The sequence below is a fragment of the Vulpes vulpes genome, chromosome 10, assembly GCF_048418805.1.
Source record: "Vulpes vulpes isolate BD-2025 chromosome 10, VulVul3, whole genome shotgun sequence".
NCBI lineage: Eukaryota > Metazoa > Chordata > Mammalia > Carnivora > Canidae > Vulpes > Vulpes vulpes.
Window position 1 is genome coordinate 5,345,081 of NC_132789.1, and position 14,970 is coordinate 5,360,050.

Sequence of the window (14,970 nt, forward strand, 5' to 3'; positions counted from 1 at the left end):
AAGCTTGGACTCCTGTCACCTTTCCAAACCCTCACCATTGTGTCTTACGGAGCAAACGGTTATCCACTCTTTCCCCACATCCTGGCCTCATAGAACAACCGGCTTTGGGCTTTGCCATGTCCACTCTTCCCTTCCCCTTTGTGAAGAGCCTAAAGGCACCAGAAGTTCTAAGTTCAAATCCCAGCCCAGCCCCTCTATGCAGCAGCTGTGTGACCTTTGGCAGGTTACCTAACTCTCTCTGTGCGGCATAACCTGGTCTGTAAAATGGGGACACATACGATGTCTTTTTCTTAGGTTTGCTGTGAGGATTAATTGAGTGATTTATGGAAAATGCTCAGAAGCAAGCCTTGTGCTAGAGCGTTTGTTTCATAGTTATTAAGAGGAGGCAATGTAGGAATTCACGTTCCTGCTGACATGAATTCACTACCTCCCTCAGAAAGCAGAAGCAGTTTCCAACCCTCGAACCCAGTACATCTCGGTTTCTTCTGCTCAAGCAGAAAGGAGAGGCCTGAGAGGATGTGGGGTTGGGGAGGCAGGTAAGGGGAGGGAGAGGCTCCAGGCTCGAACCCGGGAATCAGGAGCTATTACTAGTCTTTGAGTCGAGGGAGGAGATGTTTCAGAGTTTGTTCTTGGGGGTGGGGGGTATGCGGTGGTGACACATTCTTGCTATCATTGAGGGATTCCAGCCGCCCTGCTCCTGCACCCGGTGATAAAGGAGCGGCTGCTCCTGGGTGAGCTGAGAGCCTCCTAACAGCTGACGTGGAGATGAAAAAAGGACTCAATCAAGCTAACAGCCCTTCCTGGCTGCCCCGCAGTGATTGAGCTTTGTGCTGAGCCGGGGAAAATACTGGCCAGTGAAGTGTTCTTGCTCTCTGGGGAGCAGCTGGGAGAGGAGTGGCAGCCGCTGGGTCAGGCTGCCCACTTGAGCAGGGCGCGAGCCTCCGTGGGCTGCCGAGAGGGGAGGTTTATTCCCAGCACCCCTCCTCGCCTGGAACAACCACATGCTCATGCTCATGGAGATGACACACACTTTATGGAGAGTGGCCTCACTGTATTCCACTGCACAGACAAGGAAACTGAGACCCAGAGCAGGCCGGTAGCCCACTCAGGGCCATGTGCCTGGGAAGTTCCAAATGTGGGCCAGGTCTGTCTGACTCCAAATTCTGGGTAATTTTGGTTATGCTGCTGGTGTCACAGATCTGTGAGCAAAGGGGCACAGGAGCTGGTGTGGAGTGGAGAAGTCAATTTGGGAAGTAGATTAGAGAAGGCCAAGCCTGGGGGGAGGAGGCACTTTGCAGGCAAGATGATGAGGGTGACCTGCAGGAGGAACAGCGCTCTGTGTGTGCGCGCGCACATGAGAAAGAGAAGCAGAGACAGAGACAGAATTATCAGCCTCTTTCTTGATTCTTCAGAATTCCCTGATGTTCCAGATCACTTCCAGGGCTGTGAAATGTCCACACATTCATTCATTCAACAGATACATACATTTAAGTGAGTGCTTACTACATATAGGCACTATGCTAAACTCTGGGAAATCTAGCAGAGGACAGGACAGGACACAAAAATCTGATCCTTCATGGAGTGTGTATACTTGTGGGGTAGAGGGACAAAAGTTAAATAAGGAAGGACCAAAAAAAAAAAAAAAAAAAGGTAAACAGTAAAAAGCAGAGTCTCAGGAATAAAGCAGGGGTGGTAGGATAGGTCACTGGCTTGTGTGGGGCGGGGCCACTCTAAATAAGATGAGCTTGAAAAAAAAAATTTAAAAAAAAGAATAAATAAATAAGATGAGCTTGGAAGGCTTCTTGGAGGAGGTGATGTGTAAACTGGAATGTTTGATGTGTCTGTGTGTCTGGAAAGAGCCCAGGGCTGGGCACCTGCAGGCTGGGGCTGGGTGGGCCGACCTCTGACACCCTTTACCTTCACACGGAGGGAGAGAGATTGAACAGAAGGCCTATAGATGATTCCAGATGCAGCTGACGACGTCTTGCCTGCAACTTCCAGGGAGACCCTGAGCCAGTGTCATCCACTAAGTCACTCCCAGATTTCTGGCCCCTCACCCCCCCCCCCCCCCCGAAACAGGGATAATACCTCATTGAGGTGAAAGCTGCAAGGTTTAGGGGCATCTTGTTACACAGCAACAGGCGACTAGTGCAAGAGCTACCTCTGATGGAGACGTTCTTCCTGAGAGTGAGAAAACCTCTGCAAAACTTGCCAGCAGTTGAACCCTTTGTGTCACACAAATCTCTGGCTGGGAGCATGGTCACCTTGGACCAGTCAGGACGCTTGCCCTGGGCAGGGCTCTCCAGGGCCGTGGAGGGTGGTGGATCCTGGAGCAAAACCAGGGAAGAGGGTGGACACCAGCATTTCCTCCCGCCTCCAGAGCCTCCCGTGCTTTCAGCCTCAGTATGTCCTTCAGTGCCAACAGCTACCTTATGGGGCGGTAACTAGCCCGGGTTCTCACCTGCAAGGAGCTCTGGCTTCACCGTGCTCTCACATCCGCTTGCCCTCATCTTAGCCTCTGCACGAGCTGGCCCGCCACACGGCATGTTTCTAATGCTCCTGTTGCCAGCTCAAGTCCCACCTTTCCTGCAAGAAGACCTGGCAGGCTCCACCTCCTCGGAGAAGCCTTCCAAGACTCCCACCCAGAGATTCCCCCGACAGATGGGGTGATGTAATCACTACCACCGCCTGCACTTACCCATCCCGTGAACCTGCTGATTCGTTTCTAGTTGGTCTCTCCTCTGCCAGCCCCGTTAGAACGGAAGCTCCAGAAAGGCAGAGATGGGGTGGGTCTTGTTACTCTATTGCTTAGAAGGGGTCTGGCCACTTTGAACCCTGGCCACAGGGTTCAAATCCTGCTCCTCTGGTTATGGGCTGTGTGGCCTTGGGCAAGCTGCTTAACTTCTCTGGGCTTCAGTTTCCTCATCTGTGAGATAGAGATGATAATAGTACTTCCCTCACCAGGGTGCAGTGACAGTTCAGTGCAACCCGTGTGCCCAATGCTTGGCATTTAATATGCTCTCATTAATGAATTAATGAGTTACCCAGAGCCTCCTCTCCTCCACTATTGGAGGCTGACTCCCTTTGCTGTGGGCTGGGGCTCAGGAGAGAGATGTCCTCTCTCTCTCTCTGTCTTCTTGTTGCAGTTGCTGGCAGCCACCCCGGCTTTGATCCAGAGGGTGAGTTCCACGTCTTGTGGGCAGGCCAACCCTGACCATGATGCAGATAGTTGGAGCCTGATCCCCTGAGTCCCTGGCAAGAGACGGCCTTTCTCGAATGTGTGCTTCTTTCTAGACAAGCTGTCTGGCCGGAGCTTACTTCCTCAGGTAGCTCCATGCAGGAGGCCTTCCCATGTGTCACCCAAGGGTACCTCTGTGCCCAGGCTCGGGGCACAGGAAAGCAGGCCAGGCTCAGTAGGAATCAGACCCCAGTCTCCCTTGGCTTCTGTCCACTCAGTGCTGCCCTGGGGGATTGCTATTGAGGGCAAGACTCTGGGTTCTTTGTAAAATAACAGAAATAACAATGACACCATTTGCGGAGCACTCCCCATGTGCCAGGCTCTGCGCCAGATAGATTGTTTCAGGGAACTGGCACAGCAGCCCTGTGAGTGGGTTGTAGCACTGACCCCACTTTACAGAGGAGGATCAGAAGCACTGAGGGTGAGGCACTGGCCCGAGGGACAGGAGGGAGCCAGGCCTGGAGACTGACAAGCTGGAGACATTCTTGAGGGCTGAGCCGGGGGCTGGAGCTACCGCAGTTGAGAATAGGAAGACTCTGGGCTTGGGGTCAGGCTGGCCTGAGTGAATCTGGCTCCTCCCCCACCAGGCTAGCTCTTCAGGCCCCAGGGCCTCAGTATCCTTATCAGTGAGATGGAGTTGGATGTGGCTCCCCTTCTAGACTGTTCAGAGCCTTGCAGGAACAATGAACCTGGAGCCTTTGGTATACCTGCTATATGTGTATACCTGCAAAGAGTAGAAACTCAGTAAATGACAGCTGGAAAGACAGCAGGAGGATGTAATTCCATCAGATATCCTCAGAAAGCAGGCCTCTCGTCCCTCACTTTTTTCAAGGTGCAGACTTTGAAGAATCAGTTACTTTGAAGTGGGAATAAGAAAGAGGAAGGAAGAGAGGAAGGAACATTAGGTATGATTTTTGGTTGCAGGTGATAGCAAACCTAACCCCATATTGTAAACAAACAGGGTTTAATTTTTCCATATAAAGAGAAGTCTGGAAGGCAGGAGAGTTGGTTCTGGGTCACCATCCGTGCTTCTCCTGGCCTTTCCCTCAGATCACAAGGTGGCTGCCACGACTCCAGGCATCACATCCACATTCAAAGCAGGAAAAAAGGCACAGGGGACATTAACTATCTTTGCTTTTTTTTTTTAAAGATTTATTTATTTATTTATTTATTTATTTATTTATTTATTTATTAGATAGATAGATACACAGAGAGAGAGAAGCAGAGACACAGGCAGAGGAAGAAGCAGGCTCCCTGCAAGGAGCTTGATATAGGACCCCATCCCAGATCCCAGGATCACGCACTGAGCCAAAGGCAGAGGCTCAACCACTGAGTCACCCAGGTGTCCCTGCTTTTATTTTTTTTAATCAAGGGAAGCAAAAACATTTCCCACAGTCTCCCCAGTTGCCTTCTGCTTCCATCTCATTGGCCAAAGCCTCAAGGAGCCTGGTAAAGCAGACGGTTAGCTTTTCTAGACCTAGTGGTAGATGCAGGCATGGAGAAAAAGGCTGGGAACAGGTGGTGGGTCAGTCCCAGTGTCTGTCACAGAGAGCCCGCTCATTGCCAATTTCTTTGGATTTGGGACAACCCCACAATGCTCAATAAAGTTAGAAGCACAAACCTTGGAGCTGGAGTTCAGATCCCGGCCTTTGGCCATTTCCTCGCTTCGTGACTCGGGCAAGTTACCTAACCGCGCTGTACCTCAGATTCCTTATCTGTGAAATGGCAACCACATGAGTACTTCCCTTGGTGGGTCCTTATCTGGGTGAAATGTTAATGTGTGCAAAGTGCTCTATAGGTGTCAGCTACCGTTTCTCCCACTGTCTCCCCTCCCAGACCCCAACATGGATGAACACCGACACATTGTCCTGGATTTTATGTGACTCATTATGGATTGACACATGCATCAAAAATAGACCCCGTGGTTTGCTGGAGACCTGGCCGACTCCACAAGGCAAACTATAGCCTCCCCCGTTTGCCTTGCGAATCCCCTCACATGAAGGCAGGAGACCGAAACAGCTCAGCCTTTTCTCCATCTACAAACCAGTCAGCGTCCTCCTCCTTTATGGAGGGCACAGGGCTGCACAGAATATTACTTAAAAGAATAGGAAAGGCATTCCAGAGTCCACTGCTAATAAAATTACTCTAAAAGCATTTCTCCCCTGTTCGGAGTTAAGTCGTTCTTAATGATGATAAACGCCCCCTGCTGCTGCCTGGCCCTTCCAGGGCCCACGATCCTTCAAAGGCCTGTGTCTCGGCCTCCCGCCAGGCTCCCGGTTTTCTTGTGCTCTGAGGTAGTCTGGGCACCAAAAGCAGCACTTTGGCCGTTGGCAGGGGGCAGGCACTGGGAGGCATCTAGAGTCGTCTGCGTGCTGCCCCGGGGAAGCAAATGGGCAGCCTGCTGTCTTGTGACCTCCTGGGTTCCCCTTGATGAGCTTTCCAGAACAAAGGCTACAGGGAGAAGACAATACGCTATTGACGGGTACCTGAGCACGATGCTGGGATGTCTGGCTCATTTATGCTGGGTAAGGCCCAAATCCTGGAGGCTGTTCTGTAGATTTTGACGCTTGGAACAATATTCTGGTTTTCACTGGGTGAGTCACTCTTCAGAGACAGAGAACTGTGTTGTTGGCAGTTTCGTTCTGACTTTACGACAACCCATGCCCTTCCTTCCTCGCTCCCTTTATGCCAGCGCATAAAAGCATTCAGTACCTGCGGTGGAGAGAGGCCTGGTTTTTCTTGATCTGCTTCTGGAAGACCCTTTGTAGGACTTTCTTTGGAGACGTGGGCAAACTGTAGTGTACCTAGCATTGCTTTTTGAATTACCGGGCACCACTTCTGTGGGAACGGGTCATGGAGCTTTGAAGGTTTGACATTCTGGAGTCCTCCGGATGTGCAGCTGACCAGCCGAAGGAATGTTTCACCCTCAGGGCCTTTTTGGAGCTGGGGACATTCCAGCCCATAGTACTGGGGCCTGCATTTACTTTACCAACACAAGCTCAGTTGCAGTCTAGAGTCTGTGGGTAACAGGGCAACTCAGACCTCTTGCCCAGTAAGCCCAGATCTTACTGGTTTTCCCAAAAGTCCTCACTGTATCACATACAAACTATGGTGTACATTCCAATGAATTATGTCCTAAGAATTTCTTTAAAATATTTTATTTATTTATTCATGAGAGACACAAAGAGAGAGAGAGAGAGACAGGAACATAGGCAGAGGGAGAAGCAGGCTCCATGCAGGGAGCTCGATGCAGGACTTGATCCCAGGACGCCAGGATCATGACCTGAGCCGAAGGCAGGTGCTTAACCCCTGAGCTACCCAGGTGTCCCATGTCCTAAGAATTTAAGGTGGTCACAAATGGACCATTTTGACCCAGATAGTCGTAACAGTTCTACGCTATGTGTCCAGGGCTATGGAACACTACACAGGCATTAGGAATGATGGGGTGACATCTGTGTGTTTGGCATGAAATAATGTCCCAGTTAAGCAGGGAGATGAAAAAAACAAGTCATGGAACACTAGAGAATAGAAAATGCGAAAAAAAGAAAAAAAGTTAAAAATAAAATCAAGAATTTTTCGTGGGGAGGTGAGAGTCAAGGGACGTCTGGGTGGCTCAGTGGTTGAGTGCCTGCCTTCAGCCCAGGGTGTGATCCTGGGGTCCTGGGATCGAGTCCCACATTGGGCACCCCGCAGGGAGTCTGCTTCTCCCTCTGCCTGTGTCCCTGCCTCTCTCATGAATAAATAAATAAAATCTTTAACAAAAAAGGATTTGGGCAGGGAGATGAGCTTTCCTCTCTGAGAGGCCCCTCTCATGTTACTTGGTGGCTCGAGGACAGAAGTCCTCTGGCCAAGCAGGTTCCTTCCTGCCTGGTATGATGAGCTGAGATTAAAGGCTCTGTTGACGCACAAAGGAACAGTTTCATCTGGAAAATTCTATGGCATGGTGAGGCTTGCCAGGCCATTAATGCAGGGACCCGGGGATTCCTGAGTGTTCATGAAGAGCTCAGAGGGGTGGGGTGGAGAAGGGCCTGTTCCATGGGGTAGTTAATTTTTACTGAGAACCTGCTAGGTGCCAGGCCCCATTCTAGGCACCAAGGACACAGCCAAGAGATAAATGAATGGATGTGAGAGAATTCTAGCCAGTTGTGGGGTCTACGAAGATGATAAAAAATTTGATGGTATTGAATGTGACTGAGTGTTGGGGATGGGGGGCATGTCTACTTTCGGCTGTGTGCCTAAGAAGTCGTCTCTCAGGAAGGGACATTTGCACAGAAATCTGAACAAAATAAGGGGGCGAGCTTGAGTGTCCCTGGGAAGAGCATTCCGGCAGAGGGCGCAGCAAGGTGCCGAGGCTGCAGGGGGCTTGGCATGTTCCAGAAAGAGCAGGGAGGTCAGCGTAGCTGAAACCTGATGGTTTGGGTGGGGCAGGGGCAAACGGTGGGAAATGGGGTCTGTGCAGATGTAATCAGGTTAAGTTGGGTCATGAGGGTGGGTGTGAATTCAGGAGGACTGGTGTCCTTAGAAGCAGGGAGACACAGGAAAAGGTCACATGCAATGGAAGGCAGGGGTGAGACGGATGCAGACACAGCTGGCAGCACCTGGGGCCACCCGAGGCTGGAGCAGGCAAGGCAGGACCCTCCCCTACAGCCTCGGGGGTGTCCGGGCCTGCCCTCACCGTGGCTTCGGACCTCTGACTTCCAGGACTGTGCTTGAGGCATCCAGCTCAGGGCTGGGGTGGGACGGGATGGGGCTGTTAGAACAGCCCCAGGACGCTAACACACCACGCTTAGCAGGGAGGGTGCTAAGGGCCCGAGGGGTGACACGACGGGCCATGGCCACACAGTCGGTCAAGGCCACAGTCAGGACTTGAACTTAGCCACACTCGGGTGTCAATCCAGCGCGACCTCCCCTCTGTCCCCACCTGTGCTCTGCGGGGCTGGGGCGTCTCACAGACGCTGGGCATCTGGTCAAATGCAGGACCTGGTCCAGGGGCTTGGGCGGGCCTGAGTGGGCCCGGCCTGAGGCTGATTGGGCAGCTGAGGGACCACGCTTTGAACAGCAAAGCGCTTGAGGATGACTTAGCTGTGACCTCACAGCCTAGTGTTCTGTTCAGTGTTCATCCCTCAGGGACAATGACTCAGTCCAGCTCAGGGGCGAATCCCGATTAATTTAGCCAGGAGTCAGCAAACTGATTTTCTGGAGAGTCAGATAATAATTCTTTCAGGCTTCACAGGCCAGATAGTCTCTGTTGCAGCTACTCAGCTCTGCCGTTGTAGCATGAGCTCAGTCGTATGAAAGGAAAAAACCGTGTGGCTGCCCACCAATAAATCTTAATTTACAAAAACAGACTTGGGGCTGCGTTTGCTGACCCCTGGTCTAAGCCAATCGATGGCTGCCCTATGCTCCTTGCCAGGGGTTCATGAGATCCAAATCTAGCCAATGAGATGTGACGGGGGCTCCACCTGAGGTTTATGGGGAATCTTTACTTGCTTTAAAAAGAGAGAAACTCGGGGCACCTGGGTGGCCCAGTTGGTTAAGCATCTGCCTTCAGTTCAGGTCATGATCCCGGGGTCCTGGGATTGAGCCCCCACACCGAGCTCCTGACTCAGCAGGGAGCCTGCTTCTCTATCGCTCTCTGCTACTCCCCCTGCTTGTGCTCTCTCTCTCTCTCTCTCTCTCTCAAATATATAAATAAAATATTTTTGAGAGAGAGAGAAACATGAGGAAGAGATCACTGGTTCATCTGGGGCTGCCCTTTGGCCTGGTGGGATAAGATGACTGGATCTGCTGCAGTCATTTTGGGACCTTGCGGGGGAGTGAGCCACAATGAGGGCGGCAGAAGACAGACGGGAAGACCCTGGTCCTGATGCCACCGCTGAGCTGCTGAATCAACTCGCCCAGAAGCTCCTTCACCACAGGACTTCTTAGGGAAGATATAACCCTGTATCCTTGTTAAAGGTGCCTGAATTGGAGTTTATCTGTTATTTGCTGCCCAAGACGTCCTGACTGTTACAACCTTCTCCAGGGGCCCAGGCCTTTGAGCTGCAAACCTCCCCTTCCCCAAATTAGCACTGTCTTCTTTAGGCCCTGCGGACAGTCACCCAGGCCGAATTGGGAGTCTAGAGATCTGGCTCCCTGCTCCAAATCTGTGGGACTTTGACCAGACCAGCGGCCTCCCAACTGCAACGTGAAGGCAACTGTACTGGTCAGGCAGGTTCCCTGTGAGGTCCTAGGCAGGTGAAGCTCACAATAGCTAGGACAGTGACTTAACACGGTGGGGGTTCTTGGGGTTCCAGCCACACATCCTGGGTCTCTGGCTCCCAACCTGTAATCCCCCAGGCCTTCTAACTTCTGTACTTTCGCCTAGCTTCTGTGTCTGACTTTCGGGCTCCTGGAAGTGCTTTGCTCCCCATGGCAGACAGCGTGACTGCCTGGGACTTGTCATCCCTCTGGGGCCGCCCTTAGGTGACCACTGACAGACGGTGGGTCTGGGCCCTTGCCTTGAGGCCAGACGAACTCTGAGGTGGAGCTCGCACTCCAGAGTCCCCCACTCTCAGGCTGCGGGGCTCGGGATGGTGCAAGTGACACCTCAGCTTGGCATCGCCTCCTTCTCTGTCCCGTTTCTCTGCTGGCCTCCCTGGAGCACCTGTTCACAATCCTCATCTCAGGATCTGTTGCTAGGGGAAACTGAGGTAAGCCCCAGGCCTTACTCTGCCCGTTCCTGCTCGAAGTGCTGTGTGCATATGAACTGATCTGATCCTCCCTAGGACTCTCCCAAGTGAGTGCTATTATCCCATATTGCAGAAGGGGAGACTGAAGACCAGAGAGGCTGAGTAACTTGTCCAGGGTCACATAGCTTGATTCACTCCAGAGTTTGTGTCTGAACCACTGTTCTGTACTACGTGATGGAGTTCTGGGGCCAGAAATCTTCGGTTTGAACACTGTGACCCCCAGCAAATACTATTGCCCCTTCCGATCTTTCATCTATTAAATGGGCTATGTGAGAATAAAGTGATCAACATCTGTAAAGGGGTAGGGAGGTGGTACTTACCAGCTGGTCTTGTTTGTTATTGAGAGGGCTGTCTGAGCTGGCTTTGCAGGGCTGCTGTGTGAGGGGGTGAGGCGCTCGCAGGCCCCCAGGGACCCCTGTGGGAGAGAAGGGAGAGGAGGAGGCCAGCTGAGCCTCTCAGCCCACCAATGCCCAGGAGGGCAGGACAAGGAGGCCCACGTGGAGTGAGGGCAGCGAGCCCCGTTGCCATGGCAGCAGCCCTAGCAGGTTCCCAGCTGTCCAGCACCCTGTAGGGTCGCCACCCACCTCACGGGCCAGGGCAGCCAGGTGGCTGGAGGGCCTGCAGAGCCAGCAGCGGCCTCCTGATTTACAGTGGGCGCCGCTTCTGGTTTGAGGCACACGCGAGTCACTCGCTTATACCCCGATACGGTGGCCTGGGACAAGGAAACCTCAGGCCTGTCCCCGAGGCCCAATTAGCAGGAAGGAGCTGCGGCAGCCTGGAGGGGGCCGGTCCCTGAGGCTGGCCCTGCTAGGGGACCCTGCCATCTGTCTGTCCAGGAGGCAGGAGCAAGGGAGGTTTGAATCCAGCTCAGTCACTTTCTAGCTGGGTGGCCTTGGGCAACTGGCTTTATCTCTCTGGGGCTCGGTTTCATCATCTAAGAGAAATAAATAACAGTAATGAAACAGCCTCACAGAACCTGCCATAGAGGGTTGCTGTGGGGACCCCATGTCTGCAGGGGCTCTGCATAGATCTGACTTTATGAACATGCACTGCGAGCTGGGTGCTGTTTTAAGCACTTTGGCACAAGCCCTGGAATCTTCTGCAGTCGCAATGTTCTATCATTTTTGCTCCTCTGAATACATAGGGAAACTGAGGCACAGGGACGTTAAGTCACTTGCCCCAGTGAGGCCTCTGCTTTCTTGCAGTGCTTCTCTGTTCCCCTGAGCAGGGGCCCTCAGGTATCAGCTGGGACACTTGAGCAGGCATTTATTGGGCATCTACTGAATGCAGGCATGGTTCTGGCCACCAGGGTGAGTGGGGATGAATTGAGGCGGGGCTGAGACCCTCAGAAAGAAGACAGCCCCGAGACCCTGAGTTCTCTGCTCCTCTAGGATTTTTCCATCCTGGTTTAAGGAGGGGGTCAAGCATGGCCCACAACCTCTGCCCTCTGAAAGGGCAGCAACACAGAGTGTACCAGCAATGCTGGTAAGCTCAGCTCTTCTGCCTAATGGCTTCTTTGGGGGAAATATTAGATCAAATCATTCCAATTCCCTGCCAAGTTGTTTGTGCCCCCCTCCCCCCTTCCCACTCCAGCCAGATGTCTCCTCCCTGCCTCCTTCCCAGGGACGCATGGATCCTCAGTGGCACAAGGGAGGGCCTCAAGTTCTAGGGCCACCGGGGGGTCTCTGCTGGGCTGTGCTGGGGGCATGGCTAGTGTCTGCACCTCCGGAATTCCAGAGTCCCAGGAACCAGAGCTCACCCTGCCAGTGGTGATGAGAATGTGCCCCAGAGAGCCCCTTGGGTGGGCCACCTCCTCCCCTGCTCCTTCTATTTTTTTTTCCCCCTGCTCCTTCTAGATCCTCTCCTCCCAGATCCTGCTCCTCCCAGATCTCCCTCTCAGATCTCCCTCCCAGATCCCACTCCCAGATCCCCCTCACATATCTCTCCCTCCCAGATCCCCCTCCCAGATCCTGCTCCTCTCAGATCTTCCTCCCAGATCTCCCTCCCAGATCTCTCTCCTAGATCTCCCTCCAGGCCACTGCAGCCTGGCTCTGGAAGCTTGGCCAAGGGCTTCCCTGAGCCTCAGTTTCCTTGTCTGTGACATGGGGTTGCTGACCCCTGCCCCACTGAGAAACCCCCCCCCCAACCTGTTTTGCAAACCTGAAGTAATGAAGATAAAGTGCTTTATAAACCAGAACCCTATCCTTGTGACTCATTTCTGTCCTACCTTCCTGGCTCACCCAGTGTAGAGTGGCCGAAAAATATGTGAGTGTGAAACTCTCCTCCTCCTCCTCTTCGTACCTCTTTCCTTCCCTCTCCTTCCCTACCCCCTTCCTCCCCCCCTCCCTCTGTCTCCTCCCTCCTCCTTCTTTCCCTCTCTCTCCTTCCCCTCCTTCTTTCTCTCCCCTTCCCTTTCCCCTTTCCCTCCTCCTCCCCTCCCTCTTTCCCTCCCCTTCCCTCCTTCTCCCTCCCCCTCTCTCCCCTCCTCATTCCCTACCCCCCTTCTCTCCCCCTACCCTCTTCCCTCCCTTTCCCTCCCCCTTCCTTCCTTCCTTCCTCCCTCCCTTCCAGCTCCCTCCCCCCTTCCTCTCTACTTCACTCTCTTCTGGCTTTTACAGAAAAGAAATCCTCAGCTCTGAGCAGTGTTCCCCTGGGGGTTCCACCCCATGGTGGGTGGTGGGGACCCTAGAGGCTGGATCAGCCCTCTGGAACTGCGGCTGCCTGAGGAGGGAGCATTCTTCTCTGCAATGTCGCGGTCATCCTCAGCACTTTTCATGTTCAAAGTGTTTCCTCGGTGCTAAATAATTAATTCTTGCCACGCTCTGTGAGAGGGAATAAATAAATGTCACTTGTACAGGGTGACTAAGCCTGTGGGGCGTCAAGGCTGACAGCTTCAGGGGCGTGGAGGGTTCGCCTGGGGACGGTAGCAGAGGCTCAGCCCTGGGCCCCAGGCTCAGGAGCATCCCCCACCCCCACCCCACGTGTCTCCATCTTTCTAGCTGCAAAATGGGAATCATCCTGGTGCTCATGTCCCAGACTCACCAAGACAAGTTCAAACACAGCCTCCCAAACACAGGTGGAGGTTGGTCTTGAGGCTTCCTGTCTGGGATGCGCTCCCCTGGGGTCTCCTGCCACAGACTCCTCCCCTCCTCACTCCTGCCCTTCCGGGGGCTCACCTGCTCCAGCTCAGCAGCCTTGATTCCCCAGGGCATTGGGCACACAGAGCCTGTCTACCTTGGGCCTTTCCAGGCTGTTCCCTTCCCCTGGGAGCCTGGGTGCTGGCTCCTCACTCCACCCAGGTCTCTGCTCCATGTCACTTCCTCCAAGGAGACTTCCCTGACTGTCCCATCTAGAATGATCAAATGAATAAGAGTGGCATTGTCTCTCTCCTCACTCCTATTTTCCTTCTGGCATCCTGTCCGTTAGTCACTGTTGCTCATCTGCGCCCTCACTCTGGAGACTTCAAGCTCTGCGCCGGCACCAGGTCCTTCTCACTCACCACTGCGTCCCTAATGCCTGGCACACAGTAGGTGCTTAACAAAGAGCTTGTGCACTGCTGTGTTCTCAGGGCCTAGACCGACTCCCGGCACATAGTAAGTACTCAATAAACACTTGTTTGATCCTGTTGCCATCAGCTGACACACAGTAGATGTCTCACATGTATTTGTTCTGTTTGTGGCCATATCCCTGATTGCTATGAAAGTGCCTGGCACATCGTAGGTGCTCAACAGATACTTATTTTGTCCTTTATCGTGTCTTTAGTGCCTAACAAATGCCTATCTTTAGGCACTTGGTGTTTAGTGAATGAAACAATGAATGGATAGTTGGATAAAACCTCAGAATCTTCCAGAACAGTGATGCCTACATTATGAGGTGAGAGGTGGGCCAGGGAAGGGGCCACGGCAGCTGTGCCTGGTGGGCCTGCCTCTGCCTGGCTCGCATCCGGTCAGCTCGCTCTAAGGAGCGGCCCCCCAGGCTGCCAGGCAGCACATGGCTTCAGCACGCTCTGCCAGCTTTGAGGAGGCTCGCCCCAGCACCAGGCCTGGCCATGCCGGGAGGAGGGGGACTGCAGATGGCTGGCCATCTGGCCGCACAGAAGGCTGTCTGGGCAGGCGCCCCCGCACGGGCCCACGCTATACTTCCTCTTCCTCTCTGTTCAGTGGGGCCGGTGGGGAGCTCCAGGGCACAGCAAGGGGTCCTTGTCCCCCTCCCAGACTTCTGGTCTCATCTGGGTGCCCTGGAATGTGTCGAGTTTGCATCTGGCCCCAGGGTCCAGGCTGGGCTGGGCTGTTGGGTATCAAGAAGAGTGTGACCGGGGCGTCCAGGGCTGGGCCAGGGGGGCTGTGAGGACCGAACTACTAAACCCTCACCCAGAGGAGACCAGACAGCTGACTATTCCTCCTCCCCAGGGTTGACCTAGACCAGATGGTGCTGGTGCCAGCCCCCTAGGCCTCACTGTGACGACAGAGCAGAGGACAGGCAGGCGGGACCCGGGGACAGAGCACAGAAGCATGTCTGTGTGTGCATACATGTGTGCGCAAGTATGCATCTGCATGTCTGTGGATGCGTGGCAGGAGATGGAATTGGGAAATGGCTTGGTTATGTTCTGTTTGTGATTGAGTTTGTGGTGCGTGGTGCATATTTCTGTGACTATCTCTGCATGTGAGGATACACACATTCATCTGTGTGTGTGCCTGGAATATCTGCATGCATATGTATGTGTACACATGTGCACACATGTGCATTCAGTGGTCATGCATGTTCTGCAAAAGAATATGATTGTATGTGTATGTGTGTGTGTGTGTCCATGGACCGCACACATAGCCATGACTTTATGGACGTGTGTATATTTGTATATATGGATGTGTGTGCGTGTGTGTGCGTGTGTGTGTGCGTGCGCACATTTGTGTTTAGGGATGTGTGTGTGTGTGGGTGAATGTGTGTGTAGACATTCAGGCCAGATCACTTGGATTCACATCCCAGGCCTGCCCCTTATGGGCA